Raw genomic sequence first — 13238 nt, forward strand, 5'->3', positions numbered from 1 at the left:
GTCTGGTTCAGAAGAGCCTTTGAATCTCCCCTAGGGGTGCACAGTTGGGAAGCAAAACATGTTTGCTTGTTTGTTTGGTTTTGCTTTCTTGAAGGAAACCTTAAGATAACACAGCACTGCCCTCAACATCTCCCACCATGTCGGTGATTGGGAGATGAAAGGGACAGACAGCACCACCCAGAGTGGAAAAGACAAATTAAGACTTGATCAACTGAGCAATCCCCTGCTGAGGCCCCCCAGCTTGGCCAGACCTCTTAACACAGAGACAATCCCGCAATGTACAGGTAGGCTTTGCTGCTGCCTGTGCAGCCAACTATTATTTTAAAGAAAATCTGAAATCTTCACCTCCCACACACATCTCCCAAACAATAGTCCTCCCCTCTCTGCTTCATCATGGAGGAAGTCTAAAAGGATTGCAATTCAGAGATTCCTCTCCCTTCCTCCTATATGTAGGCATTACCTTCAGTCCAAAGACTGGCCTAATGTTAGCTAAACGAAATCTAGAGAGTTAGATTTTCAGCTGTTGTGAGTGTGCATTCCTTCACAAAGACACATTAAGAACCACAGAAAGAAATGCCCTGAGATGAACGGAATTCACGCGTGGGTTTGCTCTCCTGTACCTTGGCTGAAAGAGCTGTGCCTACGCAAAGAGAGTAGCTTCGCTGAAAGGTGCACAAGTTAGGCTAATGTTTCAATGTGTCATTGAGTTAGTAGAGGGAGGATTATTTATCTTTTAATCAGTAAAAATACTTTTGCTGAGTATGAAAACCAATGAAAGTGTTTTATTACCTGAATTGTATTCAGATCTGTTTATTACTTTTCATTGTTTTTAATTCCTTAATCAAAGACTTCACAGCACATGGACTGAGTCCTGTGGATTTGTTTTGCAAATGGGTTTTCACATGTGTTAACTGTGACTTCTGGTAAAGAAAACCAGAGCTAGCCAGTGGATAAAGCAGCAAAAACAGATTTTATTCAGGAACTATTGCAATCAGGAAAAAGAGACCTCAGTGTAGAACAGAGTTCAGTTGCAAATAAGACAAGGAGGGGTAGGGAGTTACAGCCAAGGAGTAGGCTTGAAGAGTGGGGAGAGACTGGTGGATGGAAAATTACTAAGAGGAGACACCAAGGGTGAGGGGAGATTCTTGGTGCAGACAGGGCAGAATGATCAGATATTGAAGGTAGGGGATGAGGAATTTGATCAGATATGGAAGAATCTGATATCAAAGGTGTGAGATTCTCTTTAACTTAACCGGACTCTTGCTAAAACTGAGCAATGCAGGCCCAACAAAATGTACACTGAAGCCCAAGCTTGAGCCATGTTGAGAAGAGGGCTTAGAGCAGTCTCACTAGAGCTGGGTCAAGGAGAGAGTTTTTGTCATATTTACCATCCAGAATTTACAGGGCAGATGTATACTGTTCTCCTGAAAGCAGTCTTCTGAGGAGGCAACACTACCACTGGCATTGCTTGAAGTATTTCTGGATCCTTCTTAAACACTGCCTACAGAAAAGCGAACCAGATCTGGGTTTGAATTCTTGCTTTACCACTCATTTACAATCTAATCTGATAATTAACTTCTCAGTCTGTTCTTTCATCCATGAAATGGGGTTACTATACCCACCTTTCAGGTTGTTGAGAGGGTTAGAGAAGATAGCTGATGTGAAACACTGGTTAACTTTGGAAACACACAAAGCCTAAATAAATAGCTATTCTAAAGATCACCTTTAAAGCTGGCGATGTTCTTTTAAATGTCCCTAGTGGTTACAGACTTGGTTTTCTGGATTTTTGAAATGTCCTAAATTTACCAAAGCCCATCCCTACTGGAAAGATATCAAACTGAGTAATACTGTTTTTGGTCAGAAACAGAGTTTACCTCTTACATTATGAGGCTGCTTTTGTCATATTACTTGGAAACTGGTTCTGAAGAAATGGTCAAAAAGAAATTCCTAAGTGGTTGCCATGGCCTTCCCTGGTGGTTGTTAGCTTCCACTCCACGTCGGCACAGCTCCATCTACCACTGCCCCCCGCCCTATGTATAGTCTCAGACCCAACACCCGTCTCCAACCTAGGCTGCCTGGCTTCTTGTCAATTCAGACGCTTAATGTTTAGGCACCTTACCAGACCTGGTTTCTAGTAACACATTTACAAGAGCTGGACTCCTGAATCAGCCCCCGAATCACTCTGTTACCATACAGACTGCATGCCCAAGAATCAAACTTTTTTTTTTTTTTTTGAGATAGAGTCTCATTCTGTTGTCCAGGTTGGAGTGCTGTGGTACAACCTCAGCTGACTGCATCCTCTACTTCCTGGGTCCAAGCGATTCTCCTACCTCAGCCTCCCAAGTAGCTGGTTCTATAGGCATGCACTACCATGTCCAGATAATTTTGTCTTCTTAGTAGAGATAGGGTTTTACCATGTTAGCTAGGCTGGTCTCAAACTCCTGGCCTCAAGGGATCCACCTGCCTCAGCCTCCCAAAGTTGTGGAGGTGTGGCCGGCCATAGATGTTAACTTCTTTTTCTTTTTTTTTTTTTTTTTGAGATGGAGTCTTGCTCTGTCGCCCAGGCTAGAGTGCAGTGGTGCAATCTCAGCTCATTGCAACCTCTGCCTCTTGGGTTCAAGTGATTCTCTTGCCTCAGCCTCCCAAGTAACTGAGACCACAGGTGCATGCCATCATGCCCGGCTAATTTTTTGGATTTTTAGTAGAGATGGGGTTTTACCGTGTTAGCCAGAATGGTCTCGATCTCCTGACCTTGTTATCCACTGGCTTCGGCCTCCCAAAGTGCTGGGATTACAGGCATGAGCCACTGCGCCTGGCTGATGTTAACTTCTTAAGAAGCTATTTTTACCTTTAGATTCCAATATTGTCCCAGTTCACTGACCTGGGCTCTTCCAACTCCCGGCCCTGACACGTGACCACGCTGAGCTCTCTGTATCGCCCTGGCAGTCCCTCAGCATGCCAGTTCTCCTGCTATTTGAAATGGGCCTTGCTACACAGAAGAAGAATCCCTGTATAGAAGATTCATCACATTCTTCTTTGCAAACAATAGAATCAAACTGACTAGTTTTAATAGAAAAGTAATTTATTGAAGGATACTGGGACTTGAAAGAAGATCAGGAAAGGCTAGACAACCAGGCTCAGTAAATGGGCAAGAAGAAGAAAAACTAGAATCAGCCACAGCCAGAGCCAAAATCATGCCCAAGCCCTTACTGGTGAGGACACCACGGCCACCAGTGCTAAGTGCTGGACCTCATGGCCACCACCTCAGCTCCGTGCATCAGATGCAGCACCTCTCAGCTCCTGCCACTACAGGCATCCCCCAAAGGGATTATCTACTGTGCCTCTTTGTATAAACAGCCTCTGCCGCAGTCTGGAGGGAGCCTGTTGGATTGGTCTATCCCAGGTTGCAGGGCAGTGCCCCCGCTTCAAGAGATCCTGGGAAAGCATCTGACATCTTCAGCTTCCACGACAGGTGTCCAAAACAAGTATCCGTGAAGCCTCACAGGCTGTGTCTGCTACGACGAGGACATCAATCTCAATGTAGTAAACTTTAGCTCACTGGAATTTTAAAAGTTTGGAACAATTTTCTGGAAAGCCTTAAAAGAGGTTAAGCCTTTGCTTTAAGAAATTTCATTGTTGGGCACAGTGGATCATGTCTGTAATCCCAGCACTTTGGGAGACCGAGGCTGGTGGATCACCTGAGGTCAGGAGTTGGAGACCACCCTGGCCAACATGGTGAAACCCCATCTCTACTAAAAATACAAAAATCAGCTGGGCGTGGTGGTGGGCACCTGTAATCCCAGCTACTCAGGAGGCTGAAGCAGGAAAATTGCTTGAACCTGGGAGGCGGAGGTGGCAGTGAGCCAAGATTGCACCATTGCACTCCAGCCTGGGCAACAAAAGCAAAACTTTGTCTCAAAAAGAAAGAAAAAGGAAGGAAGGAAGGAAGGAAGGAAGGAAGGAAGGAAGGAAGGAAGGAAGGAAGGAAGGAAGGAAGGAAGGAAGGGAGGAAAAATTCTACTTTTCAGAGTCTAGGATTAGGCTATAATGTGAAGCAGACTAAAATTTCTTAAAAAATATGTTCATTTTTATTAACTATTACAATTGGAAGAAACTCTAAATGTTCATGCCTGTAATCCCAGTGCTTTGGGAGGCTGAGGTGGGAGGATAGCTTGAGGCCAGGAGTTTGAGACCAGCCTGGGCAACAATGCAAGTGATCCCATTCTATAAATTTTTTTTTTTTTTTTCATGAGCTGGGTGCAGTGGTATGATCCCATTCTGTAAATTTTTTTTTTTTTCATGAGCTGGGTGCAGTGGTATGCACCTATAGTTCCAACTACTTGGAAGGCTGAAGCAGCAGAATCACTTAAATCTAGGAGTTCGAGGCTGTAGTGAACTATGATCATGTCACAGCACTCCAGCCAAGCTTAGGCAACAAAGTGAGACCCTGTCTCTTAAAAAAAATTACAATCATATTAATTTTAAAGATGCAAAGCAAGATATAAAACTGCCTACAGTAAATGCAGAATTACATACAGAATGGTCTTACCATGTAAAAGTATTGACAGATAAGGAGCTAGACAGATAAATGCATCAGGAGGGTAGTCATGCTCACAATTGGTAAAAGCCATAAAAAATTTCTTTTCTTATTTCCACTTTCTGTATCTTTCTGATTTTTCTTTTAAAGGGGATGTACTGAATATATTCCTTATATGTTTTTAAAAGTGATTTTTAAAATATCTGTTTCATTTCCTATGGTCACTCCTGATATAACAATTTATCAATTAAGTTAGCTTATTTTATATTTTAAAAGACTAAGAGCCATACAGTTAAATGCAATGACACACAGTTCTTTTTTCTTTCTTTCTTTCTTTTTTTTTATTGAGATGGAGTCTCACTGTGTCGCCCAGGGTGGAGTGTAGTGGCATGATCTTGGCTCACTGCAACCTCCACTTCCCGGGTTCAAGCAGTTCTCCGCCTTAGCCTCCGGAATAGCTGGGACTACAGGCGTGCACCACCATGCCTGGCTAATTTTTGTATTTTTAGTAGAGATGGAGTTTCACCATGTTGGCCAGGCTGATCTTGAACTCCTGACCTCATGATCCGCCCACCTCGGCCTCCCAAAGTGCTGGGATTACAGGCGCGAGCCACCGCCCCCAGCTGACACACACAGTTCTAAAAGTCACGTTATAAACAACTGGAGTTAGCTGAGTGTGGGCTCCGTGTTAGATGATATTAGGGAATTATTTTTTGAGATATGTTGGTTCAAATAGTCACAATGTCTATAATTTTTAAAAATCAGCAAAAATATATGTAAAGGAAATATTAAAAAATTAAGGAAAGCCATATAAAATGTTCAAAATGGTTGAAAGTAATTGGTTAGGAAAAGGCAAAGGGTTAAATAAGGATGGGCCGGGCGCAGTGCCTCATGCCTGTAATCCCAGCACTTTGGGAGGCCGAGGCGGGCGGATCACCTGAGGTTATGAGTTCAAGACCAGCCTGGCCAACATGGTGAAACCCCGTCTCTACTAAAAATACAAAAATTAGCCAGGCGTGGTGGCAAGTGCCTGTAATCCCAGCTGCTCCAGCTACTGGGGAGGTTGAGGCAGGAGAATCCCTGGAACCCAGGGGGCGGAGGTTGCGGTGAGCCGAGATGGCGCCACTGCGCTCCAGCTTGGGTGACAGAGCGAGACTCCGTCTCAAAAAAACAAAACAAAAACAAAAACAAACAAAATCGATGCAAGTATTAACCAGAAGAAAGAAGGTGTAGCTTTATTAATATTAAATTAGTGGTTAAAGCAGAAAGTATTGCTAGAGATAAATAGGAAAACTTTATTATGAGATAAAGGTTAAGTTTACCAGAAGATATAAGAATTCTAAATTTGTATTCACCCTAATAACCTAGCCTCAAAATGTATACAGCAAAAACTGAAGAAAGAAATGAAGTCATACTTTCAGTGAGAGATTTTATCACCCCTCTCTCAATAAATGAAGAATAAGCAAACACTCAAAACAAGCAAAAAATAAGCAAATCATTAACAATACAGAAGGCTTGAACAAGGTTAATAAACTTGACACAATTGACAAGAGGAACACTCCCACCAACAACCACAGAAAACATTTCCTTTTCAAGTGTATTTGGAACATTTATAAAATTGATGTATGCTGGACAACAAAGCAAGTCTGAACAACTTTCACATTACTGAAATCATACAGAATCTGTTCCCTGGGCTTCACAGAATTATGCTAAAACATCACTTGTAATAGAAATACAGGGCTGGGCACAGTGGCTCCCAGTGCATTGGGAGGCAGAGGTGGGAGGGTTGCGTGAGGCCAGGAATTCAAGACCAGCCTGGGCAACAAAGCAAGATCCCGTCTCCACAAAAAATAAAAATTAGCTGGATGTGGTGGTACATACCTGTAGTCTCAGCTGCTTGAAGGGGTGTACGGTTTCAGGCGAGAGGGTCACTGGAGCCCAGGAAGTCGAGGCTGCAGTGAGCTGTGATCGCACCACTGCACTCCAGCCTGAGCAGCAGAGAGACACCCTGTCTCTAAAAAAAAAGAAAGAAAGAAAGAAAAAAAGAAATATAGATACCATTAGGAAAAAGGTAACTAGAAAATTCACAAGTTGGTCTGGCATGGTGGCTCATGCCTGTAATCCCAGCACTTCGGGAGGCCGAGGTGGGCAGATCACCTAAGGTCAGGAGTTCGAGACTAGTCTGACCAATATGATGAAACCCCATCTCTATTAAAAATACAAAATTAGCCGGGCATGGTGGCATGAGCCTGTAATTTCAGCTACTTGGGAGGGTGAGACAGGAGAATTGCTTGAAGCTGGGAGATGGAGGTTGCAGTGAGCTGAGATCACACCATTGTACTCCAGCCTGGACAACAAGAGCAAAACTCCATCTCAAAAAAAAAAAAAAAATTCATAAATTAAGTGACCCAGTTTTAAATATTTTGTGGTATAAAGACTAAATCACAAAAGAAATTAGAAAATATCTAGAACTGAATGATGAATAACTTACCCCTCTAAGATATTTTATGCCACACTACCAAACCAAAGACAGTTCATTTTTTATAAAATAGCAAGACTTTTCTTATTCCAAAAAGAGCTATACATGACCAGGCAAAAAATATCCAGGTCAATTTTTTTTTTTTTTTTTTTTTTCTCTTGAGACAGAGTTTCGCTCTTGTTGCCCAGGCTGGAGTGCAATGGCATGATCTTGGCTCATGCCTGTAATCCCAGCACTTTGGGAGGGCAAGGTAGGTGGATCACCTGAAGTCAGGAGTTCAAGACCAGCCTGACTATGATGGTGAAACCCCATCTGTACTAAAAATACAAAAAATTAGCCGGGTGTGGTGGTGCATGCCTGTAATCCCAGCTCTTCGTGAAGCTGATGCAGGAGAATCGCTTGAACTCAGGAGATGGAGGTTGCAGTGAGCCGAGACTGCGCCACTGCACTCCAGCCTGGGTGACAGAGCAAGACTCCATCTCAAAAGGAAAAAAAAAAAAAAGTCAAATTAAGAAAACTAAGAAAGGCAGAGAAATTTCTCCATATTAAAGGAACAAAGGAGACATGGGAACTCAGTACAAGGCATGATCCTACACTGGATCCTAATCTGGGTAAAAAATTCGTTTATAATTAATTATTGGGACATCATTTTAACAATTGAGAAAATTTGAACTATGGATTACATAGATAATACAAAGAAACACAGCAAGTGGGGCAAGATATAAATAATGAATGAATGTAAAGGGCATTTGGGAGTTCCTTGCACAATTCTTGAAACTTGAGATGAAAGGAAATAATTGTTCCTGAACCATCATAATGGAATGGGTAGAAACAAACCCTGTCTTGTTTCCTTTTTGGCCTTTTAATTTAAAGTCAATATTTTAATAATCTTTTTGATGCTCCAGTTGGTTGCTCCCAGCCTGCAAATGGACCACTACCAATATGTAATTAAAGGAGAATAACAAATAGAATATAGATTACACAGGTGCTGACTTACAAATGCAAACGTTGTAGCAGAAGATTAAGCTCCCTGGAGGCTAGAGGTGCGCATCTTTGCTTATTGCCATCATAATTCATTAATGGTCAAAGTAACGCTGAGATCAATATTCCTGCAGTCATGGGAATGAAAAAAAATGATCACCACCAAAACAAGATACAAAGACAGCCTCAAAATGTTTCTCCCTGCATAATTAAGAAACCACTCATTGCCATGAATTTTAAAACTGAATAGATTTTCTTAGCTATACCACCTTCTTCTTAGCTATGCCACATTTTCTTTCTATGCCACCTTCAAGAGGTGGCATACGGTAAAGGATGTTGAAAAGAATTGTTCCCTTACATAGAAGGGTATGCAAGAGACAGAGAAACAGAGTTGCATATGTTTATCTAGTTATCTTCTTAGCTCCTCAAGAACAAATATTTTCCTTGAAGTCTTCTTTCCTTTCTCTCTCTCTCTCTCTTTCTTTCCTTCTTTTTTTTTTTTTTTTTTTTTTTTTGAGACAGAGTCTTGCTCTGTCACCAGGCTGGAGGGCAGTGGTGCGATCTTGGCTGACTGCAACCTCTGCCTCCCGGGTTCAAGCAATTCTCCTGCCTCAGCCTCCCGAGTAGCAGGGACTACAGGCACCCGCCACCACTCCCGGCTAATTTTTTTTTTTTTTCCAGATGGAGCCCAGGCTAAAGTGTAAGTAGTGCGATCTCGGCTCACTGCAAGCTCCGCCTCCCGGGTTCAGGCCATTCTCCTGCCTCAGCCTCCTGAGTAGCTGGGACTACAGGTGCCCGCCACCACACCCGGCTAACTTTTTGTATTTTTAGTAGAGATGGGGTTTCACCATGTTGGCCAGGATTGTTTTAGTCTCTTGACCTCATGATCCGCCTGCCTTGGCCTACCGAAGTGCAGGGATTACAGGCGTGAGCCACCACGCCTGGCCTACATTTTTCCTATTGGCCATTTGTGTGTCTTCTTTTGAAAAGCATCTATTAAGGTCTTTTGCCTATTTTTAAATTGGATTATTTATTTTTTGCTATTGAGTTAAATTCCTTATCTATTTTGGATATTAACTCCTTCTCAGATGCAGTTTGTAAATATTTTCTTCCATTCTGTGGGTTGTCTTTTCACTCTGTTGATTGTTTCCTTTGCTGTGCAGAAGGTTTTTGGTTTGATGTAATTCCACTTGTCCATTTTTACTTTTGTTGCTTGTGCTTTTTTTTTTTTTTTTTTTTTTTTCTGAGTCTCACTCTGTCACCCAGGCTGGAGTACAGTGGCGTGATCTCAGCTAACTGCAAGCTCCACCTCCTGGGTTCACGCCATTCTCCTGCCTCAGCCTCCCAAGTAGGTGGGACCACAGGCGCCCGCCACCTCGCCTGGCTAATTTTTTGTACTTTTAGTAGAGGCGGGGTTTCACCATGTTAGCCAGGATAGTCTCAATCTCCTGACCTCGTGATCCGCCTGTCTCAGCCTCCCAGAGTGCTAGGATTACAGGTGTGAGTCATTGCACCAGGACTTTTTTTTTTTTTTTTTTTTTTTTTTTTTGAGAGGGAGTCTCACTCTGTCACCCAGGCTGGAGTGCAATGGTGCAATCTCGGCTAACTGCAACTTCTGCCTCCTGGATCCAAGCGATTCTTGTGCCTCAGCCTCCTGAGTAGCTGGGATTACAGGCACTCACCACCATGCCTGGCTAATATTTTGTATTTTTAGTAGAGATGGGGTTTCACCATGTTGGCCAGGCTGGTCTTGAACTCCTGACCTCAGGTGATCCACCACCTTGGCCTCCCAGAGTGCTGGGATTACAGGCATGAGCCACTGCACTTGACTGTGCTTTTGAGTTCTCATCCAAAAAATCTTTCCCCAGATCGATGTCATGAAGTATTTCCCTTACGTTTTTTTTTTCCAGTAGTTTTATAGTTTCAGATCTTACATTTAAGTCTTTAGTCCATTTTGAGTTGATTTTTGTATATGGTGAGAGGTAGGTGTCTAGTTTCATTCTTCTGCATATGGACATTCAGTTCTCCCCACATCATTTATTGAAGACACTGTCCTTTTTCCAATGTATGCTCTTAGTACCATCACAGAAAATCAGCTGGCTGTGTGTGGATTTCTTTCTGTGTTCCTTATTTAGTGCCATTTTTATAGTATGTCTATAGTTTATGTGTCTATTTTTATGCCAATACCATGTTATTTTGGTTATCATAGCTTTGTATAGTATATTTTGAACTCAGGTAGTGTGATGTCTCCAGTTTTGTTCTTTTTGTTCAAGAATGCTTTGGCTATTTGGGAACTTTTGTGGTTCCATACAAATTTTAGAATTGATTTTTTTCTATTTTTGTGAAGAATGTCATTTAAAGTTTGACAGGGATTGCACTGAATCTGTAGATCACTTTGAGTGGTATGTACATTTTAAGAATATTAATTATTTCAGTCCATGAACACAGAATATATTTCCATTTATTTGTATTCTCTTCAATTTCTTTCATCAGTGTTTTATAGTTTCCATTGTAGAGATATTTTACCTCCTTGGTTAAATGTATTCCTAGATTATATATATTTATATATATTAGTTATTATAAATGGGATTTTCTTGATTTCTTTTTTGGATAGTTCATTATTGGTATAAAAAAACACTACTGATTTTTGTATGTTGATTTAGCATCCTGCAACTTTACTAAATTGGTTTATCGGTTCTAACCGTTTTTTTGGTGGAGTCATTAGGGTTTTCTACACATAATATCATGTCAACTGCAAACAGGGACACTTTGACTTCCTCCTTTCCAATTTGGATGTCTTTTATTTCTTTCTCTTGCCTAATTACTTTGGCCAGCCGTTCTAGGACTATGTTGAATAAAAGCGATGAAAGTGGACATCCTTGTCTTGATCCAGATCTTAGAGGAAAACGTTTCAAGTTTTCCCCATACAGTATGATGTTAGCTGTGGGTTTGTGTGAGACTTTCTGTTAAACATTTCTTTTTTTTTCTTTTCTTTGGATGGAGTCTTGCTCGGTCGCCCAGGCTGGAGTGCAGTGGCGCATCTTGGCTCACTGCAACCTCTGCCTCCTGGGTTCAAGTGATGCTCCTGCCTAAGCCTCCCAAGTAGCTGGGACTACAGGTGCCCATGACCACAACTGGCTAGTTTTTGTATTTTTAGTAGAGACAGGGCTTCACCATATTGGCCAGGCTGGTCTTGAACTCTCAACCTCAGGTGATCTGCCCTCCTCGACCTCCCAAAGTGCTGAGATTACAGGCATGAGCCACTGCGCCCAGGCTCTGTTAAACATTTCTGCTTTTAGTTTTCTAGTTGTAAAGAGGCTCTCTCACCCAAAACTTTTAAAATAAATACTGCCCTTTTATGATATGCTCGTATTTTACATAAGTTGGAATAACAAGGCTGTCAAGAGTGATATGACTCACGCCTGTAATCCCAGCATTTTGGGAGGCTGAGGTGGGAGCATAGCTTGACTGCAGGAGTTCGAGACCAGCCTGGGCAACATAGAGGGACACTGTCTCTACAAAAAACAAACAAACAAACAAACAAAATTAGCTAGGCATGGTGGTGTGTGCTTGTAGTCCCAGCTACTTGGAAGGCTGAGGTGGGAGGATCACTTGAGCCTGGGAGGTCAAGGCTGCAGTGAGCCCTGATCGTACCACTTGCACTCAGCCTGGGCAAAAGAGCAAGACCCTGTCTCAAAAACAAACAAAGAATAATGAATATTTGAAATAGTATAACCGGCCTATTAAGAAAGTCCCAGCTTTGGCAGGCACAGTGACTTACACCTGTAATCCTAATACTTTGGGAGGCTGAGGTGGGAGGGTCACTTGAGTTCAGGTGTTTAAGACCAGCCTGGGCAACATGGTGAGACCCCATCTCTGAAAAAAATTTTTTTTTAATTAAAAACATGGGCCGGCCGCGGTGGCACACACCTGTAATCCCAGCACTTTGGGAGGCCAAGGCGGGCGGATCACGAGGTCAAGAGATCGAGACCATCCTGGCCAACATGGTGAAACCCTGTCTCTACTAAAAATACAAAAACTAGCCAGACGTAGTGGTGCGTGCCTGTAGTCCCAGCTACTTGGGAGGCTGAGGTAGGAGAATCTCTTGAACCTGGAAGGTAGAGGTTGCAGTGAGCTGAGATCATGCCACTGCACTCCAGTCTGGCAACAGAGCGAGACTCCGTCAAAAAAAAAAAAAAGGCCAGACGCAGTGGCTCATGCTTATAATCCCAGCACTTTGGGAGGTGGAGGTGGGCAGATCACCTGAGGTCAATATTTCAAGACCAGCCTGGCTAACGTGGTGAAATCTCGTCTTTACTAAAAATACAAAAACTAGCCAGGTGTGGTGGCACATACCTGTAGTCCCAGTTACTTGGGAGGCTGTGGCAGGAGAATTGCTTTGAACCCAGGAGACAGAGTTTGTAATGAGCCGAGATCATGCCACTGCACTCCAGCCTGGGTGACATAGCAAGACTCTATCTCAATAAATAAATAAATAAATAATGTTTTAAAAATAAGAAAGTCCCAGTTTTGTGCAAAATTTGAAATTATTTAACTCCAGTCAAGAGTAATTTTTTAGGCCGGGTGCGGTGGCTCAAGCCTGTAATCCTAACACTTTGGGAGGCCGAGGCCGGTGGATCACCTGAGGTCAGGAATTCAAGACCAGCCTGGGCCGGGCGCGGTGGCTCAAGCCTGTAATCCCAGCACTTTGGGAGGCCGAGACGGGCGGATCACGAGGTCAGGAGATCGAGACCATCCTGGCTAACACGGTGAAACCCCGTCTCTACTAAAAAATACAAAAAAACTAGCCGGGTGAGATGGCGGGCGCCTGTAGTCCCAGCTACTCGGGAGGCTGAGGCAGGAGAATGGCGTAAACCCGGGAGGCGGAGCTTGCAGTGAGCTGAGATCCAGCCACTGCACTCCAGCCTGGGCGACAGAGCAAGACTCCGTCTCAAAAAAAAAAAAAAAAAAAAAAAAAAGACCAGCCTGGACAACATGGTGAAACTTTGTTTCTACTGAAAATACAAAAATTAACCAGGCGTGGTGGACAACATGGTGAAACCTTGTTTCTACTGAAAATACAAAAATTAACCAGGCATGGTGGACAACATGGTGAAACCTTGTTTCTACTAAAAATACAAAAATTAACCAGGCGTGGTGGTGGGCACCTGTAGTTCTAGCTACTTGGGAGGCTGAGTCAGGAGAAATGCTTGAACCTGGGAGGCAGAGGTTGCAGTGAGC

The 13238-nt window shown here is 42.9% G+C and overlaps 1 long non-coding RNA gene across 6 annotated transcripts in view; it reads right to left on the reverse strand.

Annotated features, from left to right (window-relative positions):
* The window catches only part of LOC119624383 (uncharacterized), a 78625-nt gene that overhangs the window by 19593 nt on the left and 45794 nt on the right, over positions 1 to 13238 (reverse strand). For all 6 annotated transcript variants that reach the window (XR_012094746.1, XR_012094744.1, XR_012094745.1 and 3 more), the window contains exons 3-5: positions 8014 to 8125; positions 6419 to 6551; positions 1389 to 1501 (exon numbers count right to left, since the gene is read on the reverse strand). This is a non-coding gene — a long non-coding RNA (uncharacterized lncRNA). The remainder of the gene's footprint in view (positions 1 to 1388; positions 1502 to 6418; positions 6552 to 8013; positions 8126 to 13238) is intronic.

The sequence above is a fragment of the Chlorocebus sabaeus genome, chromosome 12 (genome assembly GCF_047675955.1).
Source record: "Chlorocebus sabaeus isolate Y175 chromosome 12, mChlSab1.0.hap1, whole genome shotgun sequence".
NCBI lineage: Eukaryota > Metazoa > Chordata > Mammalia > Primates > Cercopithecidae > Chlorocebus > Chlorocebus sabaeus.